The sequence below is a fragment of the Parasteatoda tepidariorum genome, chromosome 2 (assembly GCF_043381705.1).
Source record: "Parasteatoda tepidariorum isolate YZ-2023 chromosome 2, CAS_Ptep_4.0, whole genome shotgun sequence".
In the NCBI taxonomy this organism is placed as follows: domain Eukaryota; kingdom Metazoa; phylum Arthropoda; class Arachnida; order Araneae; family Theridiidae; genus Parasteatoda; species Parasteatoda tepidariorum.
Genome location: NC_092205.1, coordinates 19938203 through 19952611, shown reverse-complemented (window position 1 = coordinate 19952611; position 14409 = coordinate 19938203). Strand labels below are relative to the sequence as shown.

The 14409-nt window shown below is 31.4% G+C and overlaps 1 protein-coding gene across 4 annotated transcripts in view; it reads left to right on the top strand.

Annotated features, from left to right (window-relative positions):
• Nucleotides 1–14409, top strand: part of LOC107457572 (uncharacterized) — an 82649-nt gene that overhangs the window by 47103 nt on the left and 21137 nt on the right. Inside the window, exon 1 of one of the 4 annotated variants that reach the window (XM_043053302.2) lies at nt 11042–11069. The exons of 1 other annotated variant lie outside the window; for it this stretch is intronic. The gene's annotated coding sequence lies outside the window, so the exon portion shown is untranslated. Of the gene's footprint in view, nt 1–11041; nt 11070–12245; nt 12393–13007; nt 13486–14409 lie in introns of those variants that run through there. 2 more of the 4 variants (XM_043053303.2, XM_021147763.3) reach the window with 2 other exon arrangements.

Below are 14409 nucleotides of genomic sequence, written 5' to 3'. Positions count from 1 at the left end.
TCGTAAAAATTTAACTAATGTAAATTTGATTACATTTATTCATTTTAAAAATTTATTTAAGACAATGCGAATATTTCTTATTTTTTTCGAAGTAAAATTTTTCGATGCATGAGATCTTGAACCTTACTTTCGTTTCGTTGATTTCAAATATTCAATTGGTTTCTCTGCTCAAATCAAAGTTGGAAAAAATACTATGTTTTTTTTTTCCAAAAAAAAAAAATCCTGTCTTTTAAAAATATCAAAAAACTTTTGGTTGAAACCGAAGTTTTTGATTTAAAAAAAAAAAGATTTCAAATATTTTAAGCATTTAATAAAAGTAAATATACCATTATAAAGTATTTCATACCTTTAAATGTTTCTTTTAACTATTAATCTTTTCAATAAATTCAGAAATATGCACTTTTGCTCTTTAAATATGCGAACATAATAATAAAAAGAAGAGCTGAATATTTTAAATGTGTTTTTATAATTACTTAATAACTTCATATAACTTCATATTATAACTTCACTTATAACTTCATATTATAACTTCACTTTACATGCAAATCAATACTCAACATTTAATTTTTATTTTAGTTATATACGATAAGAATAGGCTTGCTTGTTGCATAAATATGCTTAAAATATAAAAATGCTTTACTTCTGTATTATTTAATTAATATCATTGTGTAGCTGCATATATACAATTTAAGTTTTTGAAATAATTTTTTTTAATTTGTTGAATCAATATAATTATCAATATATTTTAGGGAATATATTGTATATATTTTATAATAGTAGTAATTAAAAAATGCTTGATAATGGAATGAATTTTTGTTTTTTAAGAAATAATAGAGTTAAAAAATATGTATTTTAATATTTTTTGTGATAAAATTTGCCATTATTATACTTATTAATTGTATTATATAAAAATGATTTATACTTGAATTAATAATTAGTTAAATAATCAGTTTATTTAAATAATTGATTTTTTAGAAAGATCTCTCTTGATTTAAATTCAATGCTTTTTTCTAATGAAATGGATATGCATGTAAATTATTATATTTACATGCATATCCCTTTAATTATTTCTTAATAAAATATCATCATTATCTCTGAAACTAGAGTTTTAAAAATTATACACTTAAGAATGAATTGATTAATTATATTGCATAAAAGTAATTTTGTAGTTAAATTAAGTTTATTTTGTAAAAAAGTTCAATTTGTTTTAATTTATAGCTTTTAAAAAATCACAGTTAATTTAAATTAAGCCAACACTGATTTCTGAATATTTTTATTATAATTGTTTTTTATTATAATTGTTTTTTATTACAATAATTTTTTTGTAAATATTACAGATAAGAATACAATCATAATTCATTATTAATTTCTTTACACTGATACATAAAAAAAAATTCTAAACATAAACCGAAAGGTAAAGTATTAAAACTTAGAGAAGCAATTCATTTTCATTTATGCTTTTGATTGTAACAAGCATGAAAAGTCACGAATAAAATAAAAAAAAGTTTTTCTAACTTTTTATTTTAACTTGTTCAATAATTACATCATGTAATTAATTGTAAAAGTAATAAAAAAATAAATTTCGTAATACTGTATTTTATAGTAAGCATTTTTATAACATTTTGTTCACATCAATATTTTTATATTTATAGAAAACCTATGATAACTAAACATTTTAAAATTCTATTATTTATATTTATATAAAGAAATTCGAAATAACTTGAAGTGTAAAATTTTTAAACCAGCCAATTCTGGTCCAAGTTGCATTTTTTTTTCTTTCAAATAACATTTTTAGTCAATTATTTTGTCTAAATGTACAAGTTAAAAATCGTTTGACCTACAGAGAGGGTGGTATAAATATGAGAAGAATAATAAGAACAATCGCACCCCCTCTGCCTAAACAGGCATACGTCAACAACAATCATTATAATTAAGGCCCGGATTTTGATGACTTTTGCATTTTTGGACATTTTTTGTCCTTTAGAATTTTTTTAGATTTATAGGGCATTTTTCTTTAAATTTTTTGGCGTATTTTGCATTTGAACGTAGAACAAGTATTGCATTGATTTATATTTTTTTAAATGACTCATAATAATTTTAAAGAGTAAAACAATGTTTTACTTTAATATTTTTACTTTATTTAAGTTTTGTCATAAGGCATTTTTAGCGCAATTTTCGCATTTTTAAGGGCATTTTTTGCACTTTTTAAGGGCATTGAGATGTTATAGGTCATCAAAATCCGGGCTCTAATTATAATAAAGGAAGTAGAACATTAGAAATCTAGTTGCAGTTCACACTTTATAAAATTGTTATCAAATCTATCATATTGTTATGTTTTTTTTCCTTTTTCATATTTGTTACATTAATATTTAGAAAAGCATTATCTAAGTTTAAAATCCAATGCAAAGCATTCTTTGATGTTAATTTAATACTTATTATCTATTCTAATTAAGCAAGAAACCTCATTTTTCTCCACTGATAGTGGATGCTGAAGAGCAATGCTGTACTCTCTTTACTGTGAAATTCTGGATTGTTATAATTTTATATTACTATTAAATGAAGGTGTCATATTTTTGTTTGATTTCGCTTTATAAGTTTCTATCTGTAAAAGAGTTATTGTCATTCATATTATTAGAAGTCATATTGTCAATCTAATTATTTTGTATCTTAATTGTCATAATTATTTTGTACCTTAACGAACATCTATTTCAATGTGAAGTCATAATGCTGGAAAGAAATAACCTTTTATGTTTGCAAACTAAACTTATTTGAATAAAATCTCTTAATTTTGATATATCTCGCTAATTTATTTATTTTTGTTCATTGGTATTTATATTTTCACTTTTCTTATTATATAAGTAAGCCAGCAATTTGTACGGCTGTTTGGTGAGATCATAAAAAGGAAAACTTTTAATATAATTACCAATTAAAAAAACATTAATTTAAATCATCTCTTTATCAAAACAAACAAAATGGAGGCAGATTTGCATCAATTTTATGGCATTGTGGACACAAAAAAAAATGAAAAATATTATTGATTATAAAAAAAAAATTCCAAAAAAGTAAGTTAATTAGAATTTTACTACTATAAAAAACCTACAACTATTCTTAATTCTGAATAAGTAAATAAATGACTCAAGAATAAGGAAATTAATTATGACCAATCAGTAATCAAATAACCATTAATGTATTGAATTAGACTGACACAAAAAAGAACATATAATGGCGTATATTATTTTTCCGTTGCGTGACCAAAACATTGACACAAAAAAACATCAGCAACTTTACCAGACAAATAATCAAATAGAAGAAATTAAAAAATACAACCTGGTTTCAGTTAAGCACAGATGTTATTATGCTGAAAAAACACAAAAGAACAGCCGGGATGGAAACTTTAAAAGAAAACACATCTCTATTGACCTTAGACCAGTGTTTCCCAATCTTTTTTGTACCATGTCCCACCTAAGCTTTTCTAAAATTCTTATCCCCTCCCCTATGTAACATATACCTAATTTTTAATATTAAAAAATCGAATTGTTCACTTAAGAAACTTAGGAAATTGTTAAGTAAGTAAATTTTCAGAACATATAATGAAAAACTAAAATTCAAATTCGAAATAATTTTAATAAAGATTTTTCTTTAATATTTTAATTTGTGAGATTCTTGCCCTTGATGCTTGCTGAACGTAGATTTTATCTTGGGTTCCAATTTGGTTAGCTTCAGTCTCAAGTTTCCCCGTTGTGTTATATCCAGACGATTTGATTTTTTTACCAATAAAATCATTTACAGCATTAAATCCACATTCAGCTAAATATGAAGATGGAATCGGTAACAATAGTTTTCTTGCACATTTGATTGAATTTGGGTATTTGTTTTCTGTTTCCTCACGAAGCCATGCCATCACTCCTTTCATATTAAATAAGGTTTTAACTGGCTCATCATTTTGCATTTCTGCAAGTTCTTCTTGATATATTTGATATATCAGACAAATCCACTAACATGGACTGCAACATCCATGTTGGAAAATAAATTTGTTTTAAATCAGAATATCTTTCTTTTAAATCAGCCGATAGAATTTTCAGATGATAGACAATAACAAGTAAAGCGGTATCATTTACTTCACATTTTTGGAGCCAATGAAACTGTTCAAAGTTTTTGTTGTTAATATATTTCTGACATAACTCAATAAGGGTAATGAAGCCAAATATCTTCGCTTTTGCATCAACAAGAGTTTTATTTGTTCCTTGAAGTTTCTTATTTAATATATTCAGTTTTTCAAAGATATTGGCTAAATAACTCACAAATGCTTTACCATCGACTGTAAACAGATACTTCATTTCAGGTTTGTCGCTTAAAAAATCCCTAAGTCACATAATATTTATTGACCGCAATTATTTAAGAATTTGTTTTTTTCTTTCGATTTTGTCACCGAAATCTTGCATTGCATTTTAATGGCCCAGAGCAAAAGGTTTAAACTCTTGTTGAGTCCATTTTTGAATTGCCCCCCTTTACAATCAAATTGCCCCTCGGTGGGGCGTGTGCCCCACGTTGGGAAACACTGCCTTAGACCATCAAATATTGATTTCAGACTTCGGAGATATTCTGTAGAAGAGAGAGAGTTATGAAATGGTAGTAGTCCAAGGTGATCCAGACAAGAACGGACATGTTTCTGCCTTTCAGTAGATGTGAAAATTATGGTGAAGTTTCTACTCCTTCAGGATTGAAATATTCGATGGATGGCGAAAATATTGTTTCCCAGAGATTACTTCCACAGGCATGGGCGCATATTCAGCTGATTGTCAAAAATTCTTCGTGAATACAAAATAGGAAGTTTCGGCAGCTCTCTCTTTCTTTGTGTTAGAGAGAAAAACTTCTTAAATCTCCCGGACTGGAGCGTCAAGATAAAAATATGGAATCTCATTGCTTACTACATCACGTTTTGGCAACAAAGGATTACTGCTCGCAAACCCGCTACGTGGGTCGACTGGCCATCTGCTTTGACTAATCATGCACAGATGATCTATATTATTTAATTGGGTCGGCTGTACAACGAAGGTTATAAAAATTAAAAAATCATGCACAGTGCTCGCGCCGACTACAGAGCTGACGTGAAATATCCTAAGTGGTAGGCGCATCATGGGTTAGCGCCCCCTTGCCGTCAGACTAACTGTGGAAAGTTTTCTTGATTTTCCTCTCTACGTAACTCAAATGTTGGTTAGTTTCATCAAAATGTCTTCTACGAAAGCAAATTTCTCTCAATACTTGGTCCAGGTTCCCTTGTCTTCAGGATCGGGTTCAAAATTGCAACATTACGGAGTTGAACATTGGTAGTCGTAAACCCAAAATTGGGTCGCTTGTTCAACGACGGTTATAAAAATGATTAAGGTTCCGGTCGGAGGCTGAGAACAACAAGAGAAATAACTTTATGGCGGTGTGCTGGTCATGATGGTGAATATTCACTCGGCGTGGATATCACTGTATTTATATCCAACCCTATTTCTGCCCCAATCTAATAGCTTTTCCTTGCCTTCCTTTTGCCCTTCCAGTACTTACTCCCAGCTTTTTATATTTCAAAGAATTAAAAAAACAGTATCTAAACAACTAAACTGGACCAAACATTGGCTTTTCCCTAAAACACGAGCATGTGGAATTCAAAGGAGCCTACTCATCGCCCAGTTTGTCAGGAATTTGTTACTCAGGAGTGACTATGAAAGAAAAGGCCTCTAGCCGGTAACTCAAAGAGGGAAAACTGAAAAACAGTGACCCGATGTCACAACGAGTGATTAAGAAATGTGTGACTTAGTACTCGGCCAACTGAAGTCTTGATTAGTCTTCTATCTGAAGATCGTGTACGAGAAGCATTGATTTTCGAGGTCATTGGAGTGGATTTAAAAGATGGAAGCAAGAGTTGGATCGTACTATACACCTGTGAAGTTTTCTGAGACCATTCATGCTGAATTAGTTACTTAACTTACCACAGATAGATTTCTCTTGGCATTTAGAAGGATCACAGCTCGACGAGGAATAGCAGAAACAGTTTTTTCTGACAACGGTACAAATCTGACTCGAGCTGCAGATACGTATGAAATCAGTAGACTTCGGAAGACCAAAATACTTTGCTATTCCGAAAAAGATACTCCCCTACCTCTGCACTCTTGAAAGATTTATACACAGTCATTTGCGATGTTGAACGCATCATAAATTCATGACCACTTACGCACATCTTAGAACATCTAGAAGACCTGGTATACCATTTACACCAGCTATGTTCTTACACGAACTTAAAAAATTTAGGAGTACCAGATATTGATCTAATTGATTCCACAGGTATGAAGAAAAAAAATTCCTTGCTTATCTTCACAAAATTCGAGAGGACTTAAAAAACGTTCCGAATTAAATATTTAGGATAACTTAAGGATTTAAGCTTCAAAAAGAAAGACACTCAAGTTGAAGAAGGGAAAATCGTTCTCATAGGGGACGATAATAGTATATGAATCACTTGGCTTTTGGGCTAAATAGAGGTTCTTTACCCAGGTAAAGACGGGAAAATAAGAGTGGTGCGGGCCAAAACTCATCATGGTTCGTATTTACGACCATGTAGAAAAATTTATAACTTGAAGTGCCACAATAATGACTGTTTTCTTCAGCTTTGTCATGAATTTCTAAAGCTCAAGGTGGGAGAATGTCTCATGCCTTCATAATAAAAATTGTCAGTAGATGGTGCTCAAAGGAAACATAACTTTTTTACCCCCTCAAAACTTTTAAGTTGGTTGTTAGTTAAAATGGAACTCAAAATACGACTTATCGCAATAAACTGTTATGAAATATTAGAAATAATAAATGTTATTCAGATTTAATAAGATGTCAGCCTCATCATAATATTATCTAACGAAAGAAAACACCGTGGGCTATAGAAAAAGGTAAGCCGAAACTTACCATTACCTATATCTTAGATATTAAGAAACAAGAATAAATTAGATTGAACAATGGTGTTTCTAATAATTCTCTCTCAACCCTTCTCCGTTTTTTCCCGGAATCAATCTATATTAGGTGTTTATTACACGCCTCAATCGATTGTGATGTTCCATTTTGATAAAGAGTTTAATAGCGTTTATGGATCCATCTTTACGTTTGTAGAAATAACTAAAATATTGATATATTTTGTAGTATTTCCTTATATTTGAGTTTTTTTTCTAGTTTTTTCAAAAATAAAAGCTAAGACACATTATTTCCTCTCTGAATTTAGAATCATTGTTTACATGAAATGTGCGAAGTCAATTTTAGTGGTTTTTCTATTAACAGAGAGAAATAAACAAAACTATAATGAATTAAAATTAAAAATAAATAAGCGATAACAATTTTCCTTTAAATTTAAAATATCTCACCGCGCCCCCATGATTGCAATGGTACTGGGTCACGCAAGGAACATTTAAATATCTTCATTTTATTTACTGTGGTGTATTTCTCACTGGTTTGTGAGACTTTTTATGGGCGAGAGGTTTAATTGGGAGCTGAGATAAACTTGAAACTAATATCCGTCACCTAAAGCCAACGCAAGTAACTGTATTTCGTTTTGATTGTATGTTTTAATGCAATTAAATTAAAAATATTATATCAAAACCATCTAAAATATAAACAATCAAGCCCCCATCCTCATTCAGTGGTAAAATTATCAAAGGCCGGTCCACGATGATGAAAAGGTTGCGGAGCACTGCCCTAACGAACTCGATGCATCGATTGATTTTGCAGCCACTGGCAAAATTTCTCTTCCCTTTTTACTGCTAACTCACAGAGTAGCTGCTTCGTATCTCTTCCTTGATTGAAAAAAAAAATTGCATTACGCATGCAATCAGAATAGTTCATTAAAAGGAGTAAAAGATCGCGAAAATTTCTGAAAATTGTGAAATGCACAGAGGAAAAAGATATCTGGCAAAAATTACCATACTTGTATGAAGACATCACTGGTGAAAGAAACCACAATTCTATGAGTTAAACCAAAATATACGGTATTCAAATTATCCATATTGCAATTTTACCTTTTGCTGTTGCTACTGTTTCCCGGAAATTCTGCTTTTCCAAATCATAGTTAATATTACAATTCATTTAGTTACAAATACAAAACTGAAAAGTAAATTTATCGAAATAAATGGTTTTTTTGCCATGTTCTAACGTCTCCAAATCCCGGGTCACAAATCAAATGGTACTTTGCCGCCTAAGAAAATTTAATTATTTTTATTTCATTTAATGTGATGTATTTCTCGCGGGTTTGTACAACTTTCAATGGGCGAGAAGAGGGGCGACACCTAAAGCCACACCAACATCGCACATGTAATTGTAATTTATTTTGAAATCATGTTTAAATACAATTAAATTAAAATTATTAAATCAAAACAATTTAAAGTATAAATAATCAATGTATCTCCTCCCTCAGCAAGAAAATTATCAAATGCTGGCCGGTCCAGCATTGGAACTATCATAAAGACACTGTTCCCAGTTGAGCATGGAATTCAAGCATCACTGACAGCGGTCAGTAAGTGGGTGGGGGACCACTTTGATCAGCCTGTGTAGGGACAGAGGGTGCGCGGTATCAGTCTTCGTTAAACTGTTCTACAGTAAAGTGCTCGACTTCACATGCAGACCGTCGGGATACCAAAGCTCAGGTGCCATCCCCTCTGCAGGGGATCCTCAGGTGCCATCCCCTCTGCATGTCTTCGAATTATCTTCAGGAATATTTCTCAGACCGTCGCCAATAGCCAATTACGCAGCTATAGTGCGACGTAAAAAAAGTATCAACCAACCAACCAACCAAAGGCTGACCGGTCCGAGGCGATAAAAAGGTTAGAGAGCACAGCCTTGAGTATCACGTCCTGCGGTGAACAGATCGTCATTACGCGGTTTCCAGTAAAACACCGAAGTCAACCATCACTACCTGCGGTTAATGTATGGGTTTGTGCCCACTTTATCAGCCTGCAAAGCGACCATGAAGTACTTGACTTCGCATGCAGGTCATTGGCAACCAAAGCAAGGAGCCATCCCCTTTTCAGTGGATTAAAATTGTGGTGGCAAGTATCATAAAATAATAATAATTTTTTTTAAATGTTTATTCAACTGTCCCTCATTTTACCATTTATTTGGTAAATTTAACCTTTCTATGTCTATAATCTTACAAATTGTTGTTGTTGCTGTTAATTTACGTCGCACTAGAGCTGCACAATGAGCTATTGGCGACGGTCTGGGAAACATCCCGGTGGATGATCCGAAGACATACCATCACAATTTTGATCCTCTGCGGAAGGGATGGCACACCCGCTTCGGTAGCCCGACGACCTGCGCGCGAAGTCGAGCACTTTACGGTAGCACAGTTTAACGAGGACCAATACCGCACACCCTCGGTCCCTACGCAGACTGATCCAAGTGGTCACCCACCCGCACACTGACCGCAGCCAGTGATGCTTGACTTCGGAGATCTGCTGGGAACCGTGTCTTAACGATCAGTCCACTGCGGGACCAAATTGGAATGGTAATAATCTGTTTATACTTGTATAGTTTATTTAAAATGGCGGTTTATTCAAATGGTTAATAGAAGTTAGATAACTGCTAATTTTTTTTTACTCTTATATAATTTCTCAGTTATAACAAGGGGGAAAAGAGGCATTAATGATGGCTTCAAATGTTTGATTAAAGTGTTTTAGAGTTACTAAACTCCGATATCTCAAACTAATGCGACTGTTTTATCCATATTTTATGGGAGTAGTTACAAATATGGTTTTCGTTGTAAACACCAATACGGGCTTAAAATATTTTTCACTATGAAAAACAGATTGTGCAATTTTGCGAAAGCAAGCAAGAATATACATCCAGTGTTATAACGGGTTTCAAACCAGAACATCTATGCTTCAGATCGATTAGCGGAATTGCAATACTGCACGGCGGGTTCAAGTTAAACAATCATACATTATTAGGGACTCCATTGCTGCGTGGCTTCGTTCTTTCACAAAACGTTCTGAAGCATAGAGGTAGCGAGTTCAATATCTTTGTGCTGTTTTTTTAACTTTTTGTGCCACCTGTTCTGTAATTTGACCGGATACAAGGTATTCTTTGCATAAAACACATGAGCTTGCATATATATGTGAACCAAACTTACATATTTACTGTTGCACATACATGGTTACGCTTTGATTCGAATCTGTTATCTTCGCTTCTAATAGCGTTTGGTGAAAAGAAGTAACAGCTTCAAAAACATAACTAAAAAACTATCAATATTCCTTGAATGTATTTATTTTTGTAGACATCTATGCAGCCTTGTAGGCTCATTGTAAAGAACGATTTATTATACGCCCTTCCCAACTAGAAGAAGAGATTGCTTAAATTAGAGAAAGAATTTACAAAACTGCATGTGGAGGTAACAGGTTCGAATCTCACCATGTCCCCGGATGTATGTTCATGTTTTGTGCTACCAGTATTTTGACATGGCTAAAGCTTGACTTCGACCTTGACTAGCCGAGCTTTGAAATAAGAACGCAACCGAGCCATGGTGGCTCAGGGGATAGAGCGCTTACCTCCCAATAAAGTTCGAATCTCAGAAATGGCTCGATATGAATTTCGTACGACCGGCTCGCATCGATCACAGAGCTGTCATTAAATATCCTCAGTGGTAGATGAACCATTATTTAGAGTTCTCTTGCCGTCAGACTAACAGTGGGAGGTTTTCGTGGTTTTCCTCTCCGTGTAATGCAAATACTGGTCAGATCCCTCAAAAAAAGACCACAACGAAGGTAAAATTTCTTCCAATACTTGATCCTGGCTTTCCCTTGTTTTCTTGATAGGATTCAAAATTACAAGGCTGTGGAGTTGAACATTGGTAGTCGCGTACTTAAAATTGGGTCGGCTGTTCAACGACGGTTATGAAACAAAAAAGTGAAATAGATGCAGCCATTCATCAGTATAAAAGCACTTCGGTAAAAATTACCGTGCTTTTTAAAGGGCCGTAAGGCCTCAGACGCCCAGTTCCACTACAACGAACGAACGAATACCGTGCTTTTCTGTGTTCCCCTAGAGCCAGAAAAACGGTAAAGTTTTCCATATTCTGTTAGTTTTGATCTTATTTTTTTTCACAGTGCGGGGCCATTGGACTCGAACCCTACTTTCAACCATTATTAAGGACAGTTCTTGTCAGAAATTCAGCATCATCTATTTCAGCTTCTCATTTACAGAAGTGCTAATTTCTGTTGTAATATTGTAAAAAGGAAAATACAAATGCCAACTTAAATGCAATTGTTTATTATTCTCACAAGGAATGTGTTCAATTTTTACACTTTTTCAGCTAAATTTCTGCAACAAAATGAGCCTATTAACACTTATTTAGTGAGCTAAAATACCTTTTAGAAGGATCTATACCAGATATTTTGTTTACTGAATTCTAAGTATAAATTTATTCCGGTTTTTAAATCAACCCCTATTTTTTAGATAGCAAATCTCTGGTATTTCAGGTGAATAAATCGAACCCTTAATTTTTAATACGAGATAGCAAATCTCTAGTATGTCAGGTGTAAAAATCGCCGCCTATTTTTTATAACGAGATAGCAAAGTCTTGATATGTTAGGTGTATGAGTCGACCCCCTAATTTTGATTACGGAATGGAAAATTTTTAGTACATCAGGTGCATAAATCGATCCCCTATTTTTATATACGAGGTAGCGAATTTCTGATATGTCAGGTGAATAAATCGGCCCCTATTTTTGATTAAGAGATAGCAAATTTCTGATATGTCAGGTGAATAAATCGAACCTCTATTTTTAAATACAAGATAGCAAACTTCTGGTACGTCAGGTGAATAAATCAACCCCCTATGTTTGATTAAGAGATAGCAAATTTCTGATATGTCAGGTGAATAAATCGAACCTCTATTTTTGAACACAAGATAGCAAACTTCTGGTATGCCAGGTGAATAAATCAACCCCCTGTTTTTGATTAAGAGATAGCAAATTTCTGATATGTCAAGTGTCCGACAGATCTCTTACAAAAAAATATGAAAATTTCTAAAATTATTAAAACATGATTAAAATATGAAGTCTACAAAATTGTTTCATATTAAAAATATTTCAAATCGAAAACACTTACAAAAACAATTTTCTTTCTCTCATAAACGTCATATGTCCGATGATACGAGACGCGTTGCAAAAAAGGGATTCAAATGCTGTTGTAACTTTCTTTTTTTTTCAAAAAAAAGCATGGAATTTCGAAATTTTTGATTGGGGGGGAGGGGAGGACGATTTTTTGTGGAAATCAGCAAATGTTAATGATGTAAAATCTTTATCACGGAATATAATCATGCTAACGATAACTGAATATATCACAGATGTTCCAAAAATCATTAAATTCTTAATTTTAGGGTATGTTAAAAAACTTTCATTGTTATATATTTTTTGAAATATTCTTGAATAAATTTTCTTAATTTTTATAATTCGTATTTTTTTCAAAACATAATTTGAAGCAATATTTTTTTTAAAATTTATATCTAAACAAAATTAGATGAGTGAATAGTACAAAATTAGTTGTAAATATCATATTAAAAATAGTTTTTGAAAGAGGTAAATTGTTAAAGAGGTGTTATTCACATCTGTTTCATTGTTATAATGCATGAATATTTCACGATTAACGAATGTCCGATTTTAATACTGTTCTATAACCTCTGACTTTCGCTAAATTTTAGGGGTTTGAAAAGTCGACTTGTACACAGATAGTTACGGTTTTTTTAGAAAACTAAGAGGGTTGTGAAGTTGAAACTAATAACATGCAAATTACATTAATAATCAATTTATTTGAAATTGTACTTTGATTTTTTATTTAAATTCTTTTATTTTGATAAAATAATAAATTTTTTTCTGGGATTTTTAACATTAAAGAACAATTTAAAAAGCTAATTTTAATAAAAAAAGAAATAGTGCAATTATTAAATAAGAAAAGGTTGGGAACAGGGCAATTATTAGTTAATAAAAATAAATCAAAAAGCTAACAAAGATATCATACGTAGGCGAATCCAATAAACGCTTTTTCTAATCGTGTTTCAAAAAAAAAATTCTCTAGATAAGATACTTCTGACTGTTTGCTGATATCTGTTGAACATTATCCCTACTATCGTTTCAAATTCCCTCTTATTCCCTTGATGAATCAGTAGAATTTTCACCTCTGGATTCTTTTCACACAGCACTAATATTCACGTGCCTAGTCTCCAACTAGTTTCACCTTCATTTAACTTCGATTGCATAGGGCTCATGATAAATTAAACTATGCTTGGTAACACAGGATGGGAGTATGAGATTTATTAGAGCCATAATATTCAAAGAATAACGAATGTAAATAAGTTTTCGTAAGGAATTTATCATTATTCCCTAAGAATATCATATTTGAACTGAAAGCGTATCGAACGAAGCTGTCTCAACTAGTTTCACTTTCACTTAGTGATATGTTTACCGTTATAGTGTGGTAAGTAACTATATTTTTGTTATTATCTACAGTAAATTAGTCATATTATATTAGTTATAGTATTATTATATTAATATTATCATTATTATTCATTATTAATACTATTTTATTTATTATCCACATTTACTTTAAAATACTTATTAGTTTAAATTTAAACTTTTTCAAATGATGTATTTTGGTATACTTTTTTCGTTTCAATTGATGATTTATTTTTCGCAAATTTGAGGTGAATTACAGTCGATACTCTTTTTTTTCCTCACAAATTTAAAACTCGTGCATGAATTTTAAATCTTTATCTTCAAAGCATGAATGTTTACATGCAATTAAATTTGTTTCTTTAACAATTAAAGATAAAAAAAAAATTTACAATCTATTGCTAAATTATACTGTGTAGCCCAATTTATATTTCGTTTCAAAGTGTAATGATAAATAATATGGGGATTTCGCATTCATTGTTTTAATATCTTTCAATTTAGCAAAACAAAAGAATATATATCACATTCTCCAGGAACTGACATTTTTGTCCTTTGCCTTTTCCAAATTTAAATTTCTTAATATTGTTTCTTTAAAAAAAACAATTTGTTTAATTGTTGAAGGAGTAATTTATTGCTAAATTATACTGTTTAGCACAATTTATATTTCGTTTGAAAGTGTGATGATAAATAATATGGAAATTTGCGTTCATTGTTTTAATATCTTGTAATATTTAATCAATTTAACAAAGATAAAGAATATATATCACATTCTCCAGAAACTGACATTTTTGTCCTTTGTCTTTACCAAATTTAAATTTCTTAATATTGTTTCTTTAAAAAAAACTGTTTAAAGTTTAATTTGTTTAATTGCTGAAGGAACAATTTATTGCTAAATTATACTGTATAGCACAATTTATATTTCGTTTGAAAGTGTAATGATAAGTAATAT